Here is an 18,208-nt window from a genome sequence, read left to right as displayed (position 1 = left end):
ACGAAAAAAGCATTACAAGCTACTCCAGTGCCCCCAAAATAATGGGAACTCTACCTTGCTAATTTATATAAATTAAATACTAACTCAGAAATGGTCCATAATTTTGCAAGGAACTCAGAAATAAAACCCTTAAACAGCGGAATATCTAGCCCTTTTTCTATTGAGATACATATAAGAAAGGCGAGAACAACAGGAGCAACTGGTCCCGACCAAATACCAATCAAGGTCCTCCTGTCCAACCCCAAAGAATGGAACAAGATGCTATCCCCCCTCTTCAACTACATTTTTAGCACTTGGGAAATCCCCAAATCTTGAAAGGGGAGCATCATTATACCTATACACAAGAAGGGATCAAGGTGGCAACCCGGTAATTATAGACAGATAGCCCTTCTGGACGCTACAGGAAAGAGCTTTACGGCCGCAGTATTAGATGATCTTAAAAACTGGGCCTTTTCATCTGGATTAATTCCTCTCTTCCAGGCTGGATTCAGACCAAAGCATTCGGTCACTGACAATATTGTGGTGTTGCAAACCATCCTAGATAAATACGTGACTGTATATGCTGCTTTCATCGATTTTACCACCGCGTTCGATAGAGTGGATAGAGGAACACTCTGGAAGAAACTTAACAAAATGGGCATCCCGGATCAGCTATTACGTATATTAATTTAACTGCATACAGATACCTGGTGCCAGGTTCAAATGGGGAGGGAAACAGGTTTAACTAGCCCTATCCCGACCCTACATGGCCTTAGACAAGGATGCCTTCCTGCTCTCCTATTCTTTCCCTTTACCTCAGTGATATGCATCAATGTCCAATAAAAAGTCTTGAAATACCTCGGGTACCTATCTTTTCTAGATTTACACTTTCCTAACTACATTTGTGGATGGGTAGAAGGGTTTCATAGACTCTGTGACATATTTGAATATTTGCGAAAAAGGTTAACTCATCTCTAACCTTCTTCTAGACAGTGAGCAATTTGGAAAACTTGCAATGTGAATATTAATGCATCATACATGGCTAGTGGTATATTTGGGATACAGAGTGGAATGTTCACAGGAGGAAAGGTTTTTGAACCACACCCCACAAAATGTAATTCAAGTTAAAAAACAGGTATGCCTGAAGTAGCGACAATTAATGGAATGAAACAAAATAGTAGGGGTTTATTTTGGAATCTAACTTAGAGATGACCCTATTTTTTAGTAAGTGAATAAACATGCAACTTCAGGGAACTAAACCTGGGCCATCAGCCTGCCGATGGCTTCATGAACGGTGAGGCACCCAGCATTTCGGTTGAAAAGGCCATTCTGAAAATAAACACCCGCCCTGATCAAATCATTGTTGTTTTCTCCACAGAGGGTCATCAATTGTATATACCATTACGTTGTCCTGATGATGGTCTTAAGAATAACCCAAATAAGGCCGAAACGTCGACTTGTTTAGTCCAACTCTGCATAGTTTGTCTCATGTCATCTTTTGATTTTCTTCTGACTTTGAGTTAAAATCAATCAACTACTGTGACCCAGCAGTCTGGACTTAAAATTTGGATATGTCTAAGGATAAGCAACCAATGCCTTGAATATCCTCAATATATCTATGTATGCACCCTATTCTTTATGATTGTTCATTTTTTTGTACAGAAATTTATATATTTTGCCTTGAATTTCAATAATAACTTTCAGACAAAACAAAAAACCCTGGTTTCACTTTTTTATTGATCATTCGTGTGTAAATTTGATGTTAGTGTGGTAACATCTTGTGTTCCTTTTTCTAGGAACTTGTTTCTTTTGAACTAAATAGAACAGCCACTGATTAAACTCAGGCTTAGGTACTGTGATTACTCCTAAACAAGTCCTAACGGTGCTGAATCTCAGAACAAATAAAACCCCTTGCTGGCCATTTTCTGTTATGTACAAGGCAGCGTTAAGCCATTTAACATGGCTTAAGACTGCCTTGTACATAAGGCACCCTTTCATGCTATGGTTAGTGTGAAAGGGGCGTCCAGAGGGCGTTCCACCGCAACACTCATTTTTTTATGCTGCCCCCCTTCGTACAAGGGGGGCGTACATAGGAGGCAGCACCAAAATTAAGACAAGGAAAATCCTGGTCTTAAGTTGGCAAAACAAGGAAAATATATTTATTTCTCCTTGTTTTTGCTTTTTCCATGTGTGCTGCTTTGTGCAGCACACTTAGAAAAAGCTGAGTGCCATGGGGTGTTTATGTACTTCAACAAACCTTTTAAAATAATTCCATTTTGTAACTTTCATGTGTGCTGTTTGAAGCAGCATTCATGAAGTCACAAAAGGCCATTTTAGGATTGTTTATGAGCAGAAAGGGACACCTTCCCACACGTAATGAATGCTCCCCGGCATGCAGAGGCTCCTTCATTGGCGCTAAATCGTTGAACTTAGCGCCATCGCATGGGAATATACAACGGAAATGCTCTGCTAGTTGGTGTTGGAGACTCCGTACTATCCAAGCTACTGGTAGTTCAGTAGACCACGGCTAGATTAGTCATGAATCGTCCTACAGGCACTGTCTCTGCAACCTTACTGAAGGAACTACATTGGCTTCTGATAAAGCGTTCCTTTTTCAAAATCTTCTCCCTCACATATAATGCCTTGAGAGGCAAAGGCCATCATTACCTGCAAAGAAAACTCATAAACTACATTCCCCGGACGCTACTTGAGACCAAGCACCCAAGCCGTTTTGTGCATGCCCTGGATGCATCAAGCACACTCTGGGTGCAAGGCCTTCTCCTATCTTGCCTCAACATATTGGAATACATTACCCCAAACTCTCACCCAAGCTCCCACATACAGCACATTTAGACAACTACTCAAAGCTTTTCTATGCTAATTTGACTTTGGCACATATCAAACCAGGGTCTGTGCACAGCGCCGAGATGCCCCCGGGTGAGACGTGTGCTATAGTAAATTCTATTAACATAACATAACAAGGCTGCACCACATTCTTGTAAACATGGTGCAGCCTTGTGTTTCCAAAGTGGGGGAGTGTGTTGTTAAGCCCACGAGGCTAACGACACGCTCCGCCACTTCATTGTAAATGTTCCCCCTCCCCAGAGATTTTTATGCCTACATTTCTACGGCTGTGCAACTGAGGATGTTAGCCTCGCTGTCCATGTTCCACACTACAAGGCTGTGCACAGCAGATAATAAGCATCAGTCACTTGCCATTCATTTCCCATTGGGAACACAGACGCTCGCTGAGCTCCGAACGGCCTGTATATCAGTTCCTGCTTCGCACGCTGCAGACGCATATTTTAAAATATGTTTCTAAACAGTTGGCATCATGTAGTGCATCACATGGAACTCAGCAGAGAGAGAAGGGCATAACAAGTTGTGATTGAACAAACAGACATAGTTAGATTTTTGCATAATGCCTCAGGAGACTTCTCTATGTTAATGTGATACATTTATAAAGAGCACTGTTCCTGTTATGTGTCCTGGCGCTAGCTTCTCTGATCGGTGAAGAAGGCAAATATCTTAGCAGAGATCTGAGTTGCTGAACAGCCACATCTTCAGCATCCATATAAATGTTTGTAGAGAGGTAGCTGAATGGGTCAATAATGTAAGCTTGTTCCAAATTGCTAAGGTTCCCAAGTAAAACCTTCTGCCGCCCAAGTTCATTCTCCTCTATTTTGGTCCCACCAAAGTCCTGGAAATAGAGGATCTAAGTGGTCAGTTAGGTGAGTACAATCAAAATTCATGACCAGGATATTGTGGTCCCTTATTGTGCAAGACTTTACAAGCAAAGCACAGAGCCTTAAATGGTATCCTCTCTTTTACTGGCAACCAATGTAGCTGCTTGATCATCTGCCTCACCGAGACATGTTTAGTGGTGTGTGACACAATTGCTATGTTTTGCAGTACCGGTAGTTTTTTAGGTGATTTAGCCGAAGATTCAGGTATAGACCATTACAATAATCTATTCTGGTCAACACCAAGGCCGATATAGCCATGTTTTCGGAGTTTGCCAGAATAAATGATACGATCTTTTTGATTTTTCTTAGGATAAAAAATGTAGCGGATGTTAGAACATAGATCTGATTGACAAAAGAGAGCTTATTCTCTATGATGACCCCTTGATTTTTGGCTTTTTTTGACTGTTTTTGGCAAGTCGTCCAAGTCCGTTACTCACCAGCTCAGTGACCAATATGAAGGATCTTTGCCAAAAAGCACCACCTCTGTCTTATTAGAGTTCAGCTTTAAGCAATTATCGGTCGTTTATGAGCCTTCCTCTGTCATGCAGTTAAATTGCTTACCAATGAAGTGTGGCTCAATGGTTAGAGCGGCAGACCCTGATGCAGAGGTCTAGCCCGGGACCAGGGTTCAATTCCCTGCCTTGGCGGGACTTGGGCTCAAAAATTCCATGGACCTGATAATTCTCGCCTCAGTAACTATTCCAATCATGGAGTCCCACTCTGCAACTCTGGGCAATAGCTTGCTTAATCTCCACAACTGCCCCCACAACGCTAAGGATGTCTGGCCTCCACCTTGGGCGTGCCCGGGAGTGGACGCCTCACAGGGAAAGCCAGGATGGGTTCCACAGCGGTATTCGTACAAGCGCCTTAAGACCCTTGCGGGTGAGTAGTGCGCTATACAAGTATCAATTTACAATTTTTTTTACCAATGGAGTGAGTCTGCTTCGTGACTGCCACTGCAATCTGAGTGTCATCTGCGCAAGATGTTAGAGAAAAGCCAAAGGGTTTTATTACTGGGGCAAGGGCAGCACTATGAATGTTCTTTTCTTTTATCATCTTTATTTTGACAAACATGTCATAAAATCTGTGAAACAGTTAGATACAGATAAAAAGTCGAAATAAGCGATACATACATGTAATTGCAATAAGCACGGAGGTTCTTTCTTCCACAACAATATTATTTCTGCGTCAGTCTTCATAAAAATGTGCATCAAAATTGGACAGTGTGCTGTAATTTAAGACTCACAATCCGGGTACATACCACACGTTAGATGGGAAACAATCGAAGAAATAGGTCATGGGGGAAGTACCATATCATTTCGACAAAAGCTCTATGGAAAACAATTCAGCATCAGAATCGTTTTACATGCAATAGTAACATTAATTTGATTTAAAAATGCATCAATAAGAATGATAAAAATAAAATAGGGAATAAAAGCAAGACTTAAATTGAGCTGACAAGTGGATTCAAAAAGTAAAATGTGATTAAGTCAATATCAACGAGGAAAAGGGTCCAACAAGAGGCTGCAACAATAACAATGCTGTAACTGCTTTTGATAACCTACTGACGGATTGTTATCCTCTTGGGCCATTTCAAGGGAGAACTTCAGGGTGGGTATTTACAATAAAGTGTCTGTGTGTTGCATCTACAAGGATCCCAAATTCATGGGTGGGGAAGATGAAGATCCGTAGCTCATCTTGGGCTGGAAATCAACCTAGTATTTACCCATGGTGTTCTCTCATTAGTGCCTTCCTCCTGATGCCCAGCAATTGGCCTAGGAATTTAGCCACTTGTCAGACAAGCAGTGGTCTAGGGTACGATTTTAAAATACGTAAGGATTACTGATGGTCGCGTGTGCCCAAATGCCGGCAAATTGATTTTAACCATTTGGACTGGGGTTGCACATATGCTGGACATGCAAACAATGCGTGGGCAACGGACTCCACTGGTGCCCTGCAACCAGGACAGGTGCTCAGGCATGGAGCACTTAAGTGCCTCTTAGCTGTTACGTCATCCACAGGAAGAGTCCAAATCCCAAATTGAATATAGAGCATCCAGTCCTGGGAGACTTGGATTAGATCTAGATATAGTTCCAGTAGCCAGACCTGTTTGTGTATATGGAATTGCGTAATCGTCTGCCCATAACTCGATCTTCTGCTGGAGGGCACTACAAACAACCTTTTGAAGGGCATTGATCAGGCTAAAGGTCCTATAGTTAGAGGGCTCCTCTCTGTCACAATTTTTTGAATATTGGGATGACCTCAGCCCCCTTCCATGACTCTGGGATTGGTCCTCCGCTGGCTAAGGCGTCTAATAGATGAAAAATGTAGCTGCCCAGTTTTTGATATCTGCTAAATAAAGGTCCCCCGGGATGCCATCAGGGCCTGCTGATTTAGTTGCATTCTTCGGCAGATTTAATCCTCAGTCTCTCCCAATATAAATAATTAATCATTCAGGGATGGGCTAGGGAAGACAGCCACATCCATAAGATGCATAACTAAGCCTGGTCTGTGATATGGTTAGGGATTGATTGGTCCCCTGATATGTTGCCCCAGGTGACTAGGACCAAAATGATTTTAAATCTTTCTCAGCACATGTTTCTTATAGTTGCTGCCACCAGAATTCATCCCAGGTCCTTCTCGCCTGGTACAAGGTGGCCTTGTAGAGCTTCCAGATGGCTTTGATTAGAGTACTATCTTTGACTTTGATTACAGAGGCTAGATTTAAGCGCTTCTGTCAACAGTCCCTTGTATACCTTAGATCTGACCTTGGCCCTGTAAAATTAGAAAGAAGTCAATAAAAGATATGTGAGTGGGCAGCAATGGCTTTAAACGCTCCGCCACTACTTGCAGCCAGGGACTGAAGCTCAAGAGTACCCGCTGCCAGTGATGAATGCCCTTGATTTGTTTTCATGCAAAACTATCTCCTGCCAGTTTATTGTAAGCCAAGCCTATCATTAGATGGATAGATCTCTTTGCTAATACTCAGGGTAAGTTGCCCCTGGGATTACGGGGGACATCCTACAAGGGCTTCATACTAAGGAAAATGGGGGCTGTGATCGCTGTTGGTTGTAGCACCCACTTTCATGTCGACCAGATCTTTCCAAAGTCGCACTTCAAGAAGGATATAATCAATAAAGGATTGGCCACTGTTTCTGTTAAACACATTTGCACCCTGTCGAAATAAGGGGGATCTTCCATTCACTGCTCTCAACCCGTATTTAAATATTAAAAAGAGTAAGGCTAATCAAAGAGCATTGTGGCACTCCACATGGGAGCTGAAACTGATCAAACTTAAATAGATCCAAGGCAAAAAATTGCATCCTCTTTTTCAAGAAAGATTTGAGCAGACTGAGCATCATTCACAGCACTCCAATTGCTGCTAGTCTATCAACCAAGATGGTATGGTGGACGGTGTTGAAGGCCGCTGACAAGACTTATAAAAGGAGGGCAGCCCTCCAACCATAACCCAGCGCTAGCCTCATTACTTCAACTGATTTAATCAGCGCTGACTCTGCACTATAGCCAGCTCTAAAACCATGTTGTATCTCATCTAGCCAGAGTGTTCGGTAACATAATTCATGAGCTGCTCATTTATTGCCCTCTCTAAAAGTTTTGCAGGAAAAGGAAGGTGCAATATAGGACAGTAATTATTAGTGTCATCGGTGTCTCGGTTAGATTTCTCTAGGATAGGCAGATTGGATGCGTCTTTCCACAGCTTAGAAAAGCAGCCTGTCTTAAAAACGATGTTAAATATTTTTCTCAGATTGTCCGGTATAAACTCTTGTGCCAATGTTACCACTGCCACAGGGCAGGGATCCTTCAGTGAACCAGATTTGGTCTTAGCAATAATATCTTCAACTTGCACCTGGTCAAGATCAGCAAACTTATCAAAGACCTACGAGAGGTGGTACCATTGGGCAGAGTGGGCTTTATATCCTTGGCCCTGTTTCTGCCCACATTGGTGAAGATACTTTCAACTTTATACACAAAGTGCAAATCAAGCATGTCACGCACCTCAAGGGTATGTGGCGTGGTAAGGAACAGAACAGTATAACAAATGTCCTTGGAGGAGTTTTCGAAACTGTAGGAAAGTAGGATCTGCTTCTTATGGTTATACCCACTTGTGATAAATGTAATACACTCTTGACTGGTCTGACTGGAATCCTGCTAACCAGTGACCTAATCTATCTGCTTTCTACCTAAACTGTTATGTTATGTACTTAGGTACACTCCAGATTGGATACTGGGGAACCCTTGCCCTTCCCTTGTATATGGTTTTGTTTTGACAGAATAATACAGCGCATGAGGAGCGCGACTGTAGTAAGTCATGTTTTTAGGTTTTCTTTACACGTGCACCGAGGTGGTGGTGAAGGTTGTTCTTTTACTGGAGTGATGAGCTCCACTTTGCTATTTTCTTCATTTTTTGTGCCTTAAGACCCCAGAGTGATTGTCATTGTCTTCCTCATTCATATCTTTACAGGCCCCCGACGAAGAGCTGCCCACAGCTCGAAATGCATTGGGCATATACAGATGAAATGTTATAATTTGATTTAGAAAATGTTCATTGAAAAATGTTTTTTGAATATTGTGTTGTGTTTGATACAAAATGAAAACATGTTGTGTTTATTTGTAATGCTTTGAATTTCCTTTTAAAAAAAAGCACTAAAACTTAAATCTGAAAACGCATTAAAGAGTGTATATCTTATTTGTAGCGCGGTCAGCGCTTGTGCAACAGTGCGCTGAGGTTAAGTGTCATTCACACTTAAGATAAGGTTACACATGTACCCATGGCATAGGTATACCAGAGGCCTCCCATGGGCTGAAGTAGTTATGATGCGACCTATGAGAGGCAATAAAAAATGGAACTACAGGTCTGCATTTGCAGCCTGTATAAGTTGGTGCATGCACCACTACTTATATAAGGGTCACTTAAAATGCCTGCAGCCTACAGAGTAGATTCTCCCGAGTTGTCAGTGAAGCAGCCATATACAGTATATTGAGTGGCATTACGCAACTGCATGATGAACAACTCTCAAACAGCTGAAATAAACCCTATCGTGTTTGATGTCAAACATGTTGGAATCATTCCCCCACACCAGTAACCAGTTTGGGATATGTGATTCTACCCCTCAGAGGCAAGCTTTGTGGGGTCCTTTGTGATCTTGCTACCATCCTTTTAACTCTCTAACAGCACAAAATTGTTGCTGCCGACCTGAGGCACAATTCTGCCGTCCTGCTGCTGATCCAAGCTCGAGCAGATGAAGGTAGAACTATAGGCATCCTGTCACTGGGTGGTGGACCACCTCCCTGACAGGATTTAGTGTATAAGGGCTGGGTGGGTGCATTTTCCAGTGACTGAAAGTCTGCATGAGGGACATATTTGGTGTCCCTGTGCAAAGTCCACTTCAAACCAGTTCTGGGAGCCCTTGACTCCCGCTCTGGCATGAAAGTGGACAAAAAACATGGGAGTAACCTGCCCCTTGTCCAGACCCTCCTCTGGGAGGGTCCCCTGAATATTTCCAACCCACTCCCATGGTTTCTTAAGGGCTTACCTGGCTATAGCACCTTAGATTAGTCATGGACACAATTCTAACCTGAAACAACTGCACTTTGACCTCTGGGCACTTTGGACTTCGCTGGACTTTTTTTGGGCCTGACTCCGTCACCCTCTCAATCTGCTGCATCATCGGTGTACGTGCACCGTAGAGGACTTGTAGATCATCAAACACTAATGAAGATAATCTCTCATGGAGTAAAGGGTTTTTTGTTAGCTGCAGCTGCGTGATGTTATGTCTAGTGCATGAGACGATCAGACCGAAAGGCTCAGCAACACAGGTCATGTTTCTTCAACTCCCTCAAGGCCGGTACTTTCTTCTCACTAGGTTTGAGGCCAATATAACTTGTTATTTAAATGTATTTGGTCCTCGCACGTCCTGCAGGGCTATGCATTATGTCTTTGCTCTGGTAATGAAACATTTGTGTGCAAGTTGTTTTTTAACCGTTTGAAGATTGATATGGTTAGTTACATTTTTATTTCTTTTTCAAACTGAAACTTACATTTTGCTATTTACATTAGAGCTCCGTGATGTTGCACTCAGCAGGGCTCCTGTCATGAACTGCGCCCAGCAGTATAAGGATGCCACTTTTAGGGCACTATTTTAAAATCAATTTATTTTCTATTCAAGGCAAGTAAAGTTTTCCTTTCTAGTAGAATTAATGTGCAAAGAAATATAGGCACGTTATGATTATCACTCGTGACTCAGTCAGGTAGCCTGGCACTTTTCCAGGTACCTCAACCATTTAAGTACAAGAGAGCAGAGCATGTTATGAAACAAACATAAAATATTTACTAATTACTTACTGCCTTTTGTTTTTTTTAATCATAGGCCTTCTGCTGTGAGACAATCTGCTTGCTTTGTCGAATGTTTAAAGCTGCAGCTGAGCAGTGGGTTGAGGAATGCGAAACATCAGAACCCTGATCTGAAATACACAAGCACTTGATGATGTAACGCCATGGAGGGACAATGGGGAACACTCTTTCGTTATATTCTCATGCCAGTCCACAACATGGGTAAAGAAAGAGACACAATCAAATTAAAAATATTTATTTTAACGCCGTGCGCTAAGATGCAGTATTTTTGCGAGCATAAGCAGACATGTGATTAAAAATAATACGATCATCATTGTTACAACTCCATAAAATACAAAAGGAGAAATCATATTATAATGATGGTGGGAACAGGTTATATAGCACCTACTATGCCACCCTTCCTAGCTAGGAACTATGTTTTATAAAATATAGAAGGTCTCTTAGGCTTGAATGGGGACTCCATACCTCCAAGATCAACAGAAGTGAAACATATCAGGATCTGCAAGAGCTCTCTGTCTCTCTGGACAAGGGCTTCCTTTCAGAGTCTCTAAATCAGTTAGCTGCAGCTGCGCGATGTTCTGATAGCCGTGCAGGCTAAGGTCGAGCTGTAAGTCTAGGGACATTGAAAACAAGCCATTATCATGTGAAACAAATCAAGCAGCCTATCTTACAACAACAGTTACAAAAGCAGCAAAATGGTGTTTAAACTTGTAATAAGCCTATGCTAACATAGCAATATGTGCAAGTAAGGCCCAGGCCATACTACACAATGTGATCCTATGAAAGTAAGAACAAGTTACAGAACATCGACTCACAGGTCCAATATGCAGGCGTTAAGGTTAGTGATGGGAAAACCCAAGGTGGCACTAGCAGCATGATGGTGGCCAAGTGCAGGGTACAAATTAGAGTCTCAGAGCCTAATAGGTTTCAATGGGGATAGGTTTCTATAAAAAAGCTGCTGGTTCTGGCTAGGAAGCCAGTCTTTTTGAACCAACAGGGGCATTCAAGACTTGTGATGCTTGAGGACGTGGGGACACCTAGGGCCCTCTTCACCAGAGGCCAGGGTGAAGGATACAGAAGTGATTTTAGGCATCGTGTTTCTCTTACCAATTCAATTTATTTTATTATGATTTTGAATTCCAAGGAATTCCTCATAAAATACAAATAAAACAACATTTCATGAAAATAATAATATTTAAAACACGAAAAGTTACAACTTCAATTTTCCTAAATTACACCCAAGAGTACGTAATCACTTTTCTTCATTAGATTCTGCACTACGGAGGGCAACATAGATCAGTGTCTAAAACACAAAAAGTTACAACTTCAATTTTCCTAAATTGCATCCTCCCAGAGGTGGTAATCCTTTTCTTCATTAAGTTTGTCACTACGGTGGACAACAATGTTCTAGTAGAGTACACTTGAGGCCAATAACAATCATTATCAGGTGGGTAAAACATTTTTGGCTATCACCCTGGTTTAATAAAATAATCTACGTTTGGGGTGGCACATAGTTAAGACAAAAGTACAATTATCATCCAATATACACATAACAATTTACGTAAATAGATAAAAACTTTTTTAGGGAGATGAGCATGGAATAGTATTAGCAGCAAATATTTTTATGAAGTGCTAAATAAAGTGCTAATGCATTACATAAAGTGCCAGTGCATTGAATACCCTATTCTAGGACATTTCTCACAAATGACTAACTAGAAACTATGTTTCTAAGGAGATGTGCTTGGTAAATTAACTAACTTACAGGAAAGCTAGTACACAATAAGAGTTGAATATCAATTATCATATTTAGCAACTGATTAAAGTGCTTGAAGTGCATAAAAAGTGCTAATGCATGGGATCATATCACACAATACTATAAAAACCTACGGGTCACCCTCGCCCACTAATTTTTAATAAATATTCAAAAATTCTTTAAAAAAACGAAATCTTTTAAAACAGATCAATTCAGATGGGGGAGCAGAAGAAAGTTGTGGGCCTGCTCTGCTGTTGAGATTTTATACTGTAAAAAACCATGCCTTAAATATTTGCGGAGTATTGAAAGGAGTGCTGGACACACAATCAGAACATGATTAAGGTCTTGTATACCGTCATTGCATAAATCACAGTGTCTTTCGTTTTTGGGGATACCCTCCCAGGCACCTGTTACAATCCTCAGAGGCAGCAGGTTCATTCCTAATAATAACTCTGTGAACTCCATGATTCAAGTTCCTAAGAACGTACGGCTGAGGATTTTAACTGTAGAGCTCTCCGCAATACAGTCCAACCTTCCATTCACGCGGCATATATTCAGATCTCTTTCCCGTGAAATCACATATATAGTTCTTTTAATATATGCTTTAATGCTATTTTATCCAAACCTATACCAAAACTGCTTAAAGACTTTAAATAATTCCTAAAAATGACACTTTTCGGCAATATATTAACGAAAATTTCCTCATGCAATGCCAACCTTAATAGATTCTTCTGACCATTTATCAATGCGTTTCCCCACCTTAAACAAGCTGCCATTGTTAAGACATACGTTGAAAGAAGGCCAAATTCGAGCCTAAGAGCCGCGATTGACGCAGCATGACTCAGATTGCATAATTGGCGCCAGATTTTTCCTTCCACTTTCTCGAACTTTGCCCACTCACATTCATCTATCGTTTCACTTGCATAATTCAAGGTCGGGGGATCTTTATTTTATATACTGCAATAGTATGCAAAAAATTTCTTTTCCCGTATTGCAAGTACAAGGGATTAATTGCAGAGGCTTGTGAGATAGCTTTACTTTTGCAGTGGTCCAAATGTCTGTTAGCAGAACACCTATTTGTGAAAAATGTTCCTAAGTAAGGATAAAATGTTACTATTTCAATTTTTTTCATCTCCTAAAAACAATTTCAAATCTGATCTAACCTTACAGCCATTGTAACTAAAATCATCACTTTACTCTTTGAAACATTAATTTTTAAAAAGTATTCCTTAGTGTACCTAACCAATTCCATTAGTCGTCTCTGCAGCCCAATTGGGGTTAAGTCCATTATTATTGCGTCATCTGCATACAACAAACAACTTATTTTTAGGTCACCCACTTGTGGAGGATCCCCTTTACTCTCCCCTTACTGACTCGGTAGGTCATTTATGTAGATTGAGAAGAGTAAAGGGGCCAATAGGCACCCCCTGCTTCAACCCATTGTTAGTAGAAATTTTTTTGAAAGGCCTTGAATCCCCCTTAGCAAAACTAGGGTCCATGTCGAGGAGTGGAGAGCAATTATTACTCTTAACAGGTTCCATGGGATCCCAATAGTAGTCAATTTCCTCCACAGCGTCCCGCGATCTACTCTATCGAACGCTGTAGAGAAATCAATAAATGCTGCATACAACGGAGTCCTCCGACCCAAAGGATATTTATCGATAAGGGTTTGCAGAACACAGATGTTATCTAAAGTGCCACTATTCTTCCGGAACCCTGATTGTTCAAGGGGAATTACAATTTTTCCAAATACCCACTCTTGTAAGTGAACAAGGATACTTTTTGCGAACAATTTTCCCGTTGCATCTAGAAGGGAAATTTGCCTAAAACTTGCCGGTGAGTTTTTAGGGCCCTTCTTATATAGCAGGACTATTATGCTTCCCTTCCAGGAGTAAGGGATGTCCCGAAATTGTAGCAATGACAAAACAAACAGAGGTTTTAATACTTTTGCCCAATCGCCACAATCCTTTTTTATTATGGCTACAGGGACATCATCCGGTCCCATTGCACCGGAATATCTCGCCCTCTTAATGTATCCTTCAATTTCCCTCACTGATGGTGCGTCTACATCACCCGCCAATGCTATGGTATTAACAGACCCCTCAACCTCATCATCTAGTAGATTAGGGGCATACAATAAGGATATATAAATAGACCACTCTGTTTCTGGGATCAACATGGGTTGAGATTTTTCTCTACTGTCACAAAATTTGGCTATTAAGGCCCAGTACTTTCTAGTATCCCCCGAGAGTGCCACTTCCCAAAGGTTAATCCATTTTTCGTCTTCGGAGGCCCTACGGTCAGCTGCTAGTTTTCTCTTCCGGACCTGTTTTAATCTGTATATCTCTTTTTGTCTTAATGGCCTAGGATCTCTAAATTGGAATCTAATCAGCCCATTTATCTTAATATTAAGCTTTTTAATTTTGATGGGGAGTATTGCTATAGGGGCGGCTATTTCACTTTGCTTCTTTCTTCCCAGATTTCTTATGGCAGTCATTACTCTTTCATATCTCATAATCGGGCTCTCCCAGATTAAACTAGGGGCAACATTTTTAAATACCCACTGAAAGTTCGGAAGGTTCTTGTATGACCAACAGGTGCGACCATTATTTCGAGAATAAGTTACGTTATCATTCCTCTGGTTCCAGAGTTCAGGTTTCGCAATATTTAATGCTAAATTTATCGCCAAGATGTTGTGGTCGCTCAATTTAGTGGGAAGCACTTTAAACTGTGAACGTGCCCCAAACAATTGAAAAGACACTGCCATATAATCAAGTAGGGAGTGGCCAAATGTCCCATGAAAGGTGAGGGCTGCAGGTGAATCCTCTGGTAATCTGCCATTTAATAATACAAGGTCAAGATTCCTAAGATTTTGCAAGAGTGAAAGGCCACGTTTGTCAGTTTTTAAATTGGCCGGGAATATTGACTCTGGTATAAACCAAACCTCCTCCAAGTCCACATTGGAAAAAGACGAGATGGAGCTGTTACTTATTTTAGCATTAAAGTCCCCTACCATCATTATACATACTCTTTCTCCATTACTACATAAATCTTGCACAAAAGTGCAAATGGAGTCAACCAATGGAGTAGTTGCTTTCCCAGGTGGGATGTACACTTTTACAAAAAGCAGAAATGTTGTGTGTCCCGTGTTATCTTTTTCCATTTTTAACTTAGCACAGATACAGCAATTTGATGGATGTTTGTATATCACAGGGTCCCATGCTAACTTACAACTTAACAAAATGGCTAAACCCCCACTTGCATGCCCCTTTATGGATTTTTTTGCCTCACTACAGTACACATATTAGTTCTCTAACTGGAACTCCTCCCTTGCCCACGTCTCCTGTAGGAAAATTATCTTTGGGGCTAGGTATTCTAAGTAATTAAGCTTATGATTTTCTTTTCCTAGCCCCACCATATTCCACGACACAATTGTACCCAGTAGGCTTCCCCCGCTCTATGGGTTTTGTGTTAATTGTTTTTGCCCCATTCAAAGTACTTGCGATCCAACTCCATTTTGACACCTCATCTCCTCCGTCTATACTAAGGACCTCTTGGACCTCGGGTGCTGAAAACTTAATTTCTCTTGCACCCGATACCCTTCCTACTGTTATTTCCAAGTCCTCAAATTTTGTGGGTATATTCTCTCCTTCATGTTCAATGAATCTTTTCCCTTGCCGATGGTAAGGTATTTCAAGGCTTTTGGGCGGGGCACCATGTGGTACAGTACTAATAAGAACTTCTATTCCTCTTTTCTTGAAGCCGTCCACATTTGCTAAGATGAGCGAATACACTACCCCAGATGTAAAAATGGCTTTAGTTGCATATGGTTTGTACCTCCAATCTAAATGAACCAGTTCAGTATCATTACTAGTAATTAACTTTAGATCATCTATTTCAGATATAATTCTAAGGAGGGCGCTTCTATTCAATGTCATTAACTCAGCATCAAAAAGAGGGATACAAATTAAAGCCTTATTCACTTGCCCAGCTCCTGTCTCGGAAAGCCTAATTAGAATAATATCTTGCAGACTTCTGGGTAGATCGTCATTTAAATTCTGCCCTTCATTATTATCAACCGTTATAATCATTCTCCGACTGACTCCCCCACTATTACTTAGTTCTGGATTCGTTGATGACAAGGCAGGACCAATTGACTCCTGTGTGGCACCACTTTGTTCTACTCTCGGGAATGTTACAGAGCTTTTTAAATTGGCCTCTTTAATTCCTGTGCTACTATGCAAGTTAGAGCCCCTTCTTAACCTGCCTTCACCCTCCCCGTCATTATTCAGATTGGTGTTCAGCCTAACAATCAAACTATTCTGCTGAAGGGCAAGATCCTGCTCATGATTCAGACTCATATTAGTTTTCAGTTGCCCCACTGACATTGTATTATTTTCGTCAACAGGGGCTATGTAAGTGTTTTCCTTTTCGTTTGCTGGTTGGAACCGCAGCTTTCTCTGCTCTCGTTTTGGGAACCGGCGATTTTTTATCTTCTTTTTCCCCCTTCGCCCCTTTTTAGTGGTTCCCTTTCTTACTGTTGAAACTTCCCCCACAGCAGAACTCTCTGAAATGTTAATTATTTCATTTGGTTGTTGAGTTTTAGATTTTTTTGATTTACACATATTAAAAATTGGAAAAACACGCACTGTGTCTATAATTGGGGAAACACTTACATTTAACTTTTCGCCCAAATTGGGGACCTTTACAGACTCATTAAGGTTAACTTGGGACGGGCTTGGGATTGGATTTCTTACAGGTATCGAACTTTCAAAGTCCAATTTAAGAAACGTGTTCATTAACCCCTCTGCCCCAGCATTCTCATTTACGAACAAGGAATACAGGGAATTCCTTACCCTTTTATCACGTGACATTGATAGTTCTTCACCTGAAAAATCATGTGAGTCCGAAACCAAAGATAATTTAATAGGAGTGCTACTATACATGATAGTCGTGTGTGAGTGAACTCCTGCTCGAGATGTCAATATTTCTTTGTTAGATTGAGTCTCTGAGTCCAAACCTAGAGCACCCAATTTTTCCAGCTGCTTCACTCGATCAGCATTCTTTTGTAATGGGATGGCAATGTCCGGGAAAGTTAAGTCTTCTATTTTCACCTGCCCATTAAGTATTAAGCATTCTTTCTGCCGTTCCATTTTAGGAGTGAAATCACTTACTTTTATTAGTGAGCAGTCCGGCATGAGCCTCTGAGACACGCTAACATTGTCTTTTGCATTTTCAAAAAGGGATATCAGATCTGCTAGTGGAGAAATTGGAGTGACTTCCTTTCTTTCACTGCCTCTTGCCTTGAGGAGAATCCACTAACTCGAACCTGGATAGGGCCATCTCCATCTTCATTTCCAAATTATTATCCTCCCCTTCCGCTTGCTGCAGATCTGTTCTTCTTACTGGTAAAGGGGGTACTACATTGCATTCATACCCATTTATCTTTAGTATAGTTACAACGGGGAAAAGCACCTCTGGTCTTATTGAATGACTCTCCACTCCATTCTTAGCTATTATTTCGGAGTCCATTGAATCCTCTGATAAATTCCTCTCCTTTCCTTCATCTCCATTTTTTAATCCTGTTCCGTACTTAGAGCTTCTTCCCTTTTTGGTAAACATTGACTTTACTGATGGATAAGATTCCAATAGTGTCAGATGTGCACCACTTCTTCTTCGACTGATAGTTTTCTGAGGTTTTAGGGGATTCAGGGAGCTCTTGTCACTCTGACTGATGGTTACTAGAGTTTCTGCTGATTTTACTTTTGACTGTGAGCGCAGTCGCCTAACAGACATTACCATTGCCTAAGTGATTTAACGCCACTTAGAATTGTTGCTCCTCCAGCTGTAAATAAGAAAAGTTGGAACACGTATGAGGTTGAATGAATGTAAAACACAACCTTAGAGGAGTTGGCAGAGTTGACACTGCCTCAAATACTCCTCAGTCGCCTCGCAGATACCCCACGGCTATTCACATATCACCTTGCCCGAGGCCTGGGCGATTCAGCAGTGGCCCAATCAGAGCCGCATGCGGACCCCCGTCTGGCAACTGGGAATGTGGTGGCGTGGTAACCGTAGTAGACTCTGCGGATTGATGGCAAAGTTTATGGCAGAATGGGATGGAGCAAGACCAGCTACTGCTCTTTTTTCTGCACAGCAGGTACTAGGATTGAGTGCTTGTCGCGATATTATTACCAGTTCACACTGTACGCACTGTACACTCTGCTGCCACTGACAAAGGGATTGTTCAGGATCTATATCAGACATTTATCATTCAAGTACTAACTCCAGTGACCTTAAAATAAGACAGGGCACGACATGAGTCCACACAAGTCCCCGGGCCAAGCTGATAAAAGA

Source organism: Lissotriton vulgaris, chromosome 4_1, assembly GCF_964263255.1.
Source record: "Lissotriton vulgaris chromosome 4_1, aLisVul1.2, whole genome shotgun sequence".
NCBI classification, from domain to species: Eukaryota; Metazoa; Chordata; class Amphibia; order Caudata; family Salamandridae; genus Lissotriton; species Lissotriton vulgaris.
The sequence above is the reverse complement of the archived record's forward strand: the minus strand, read 5'-3'. Positions refer to the sequence as shown.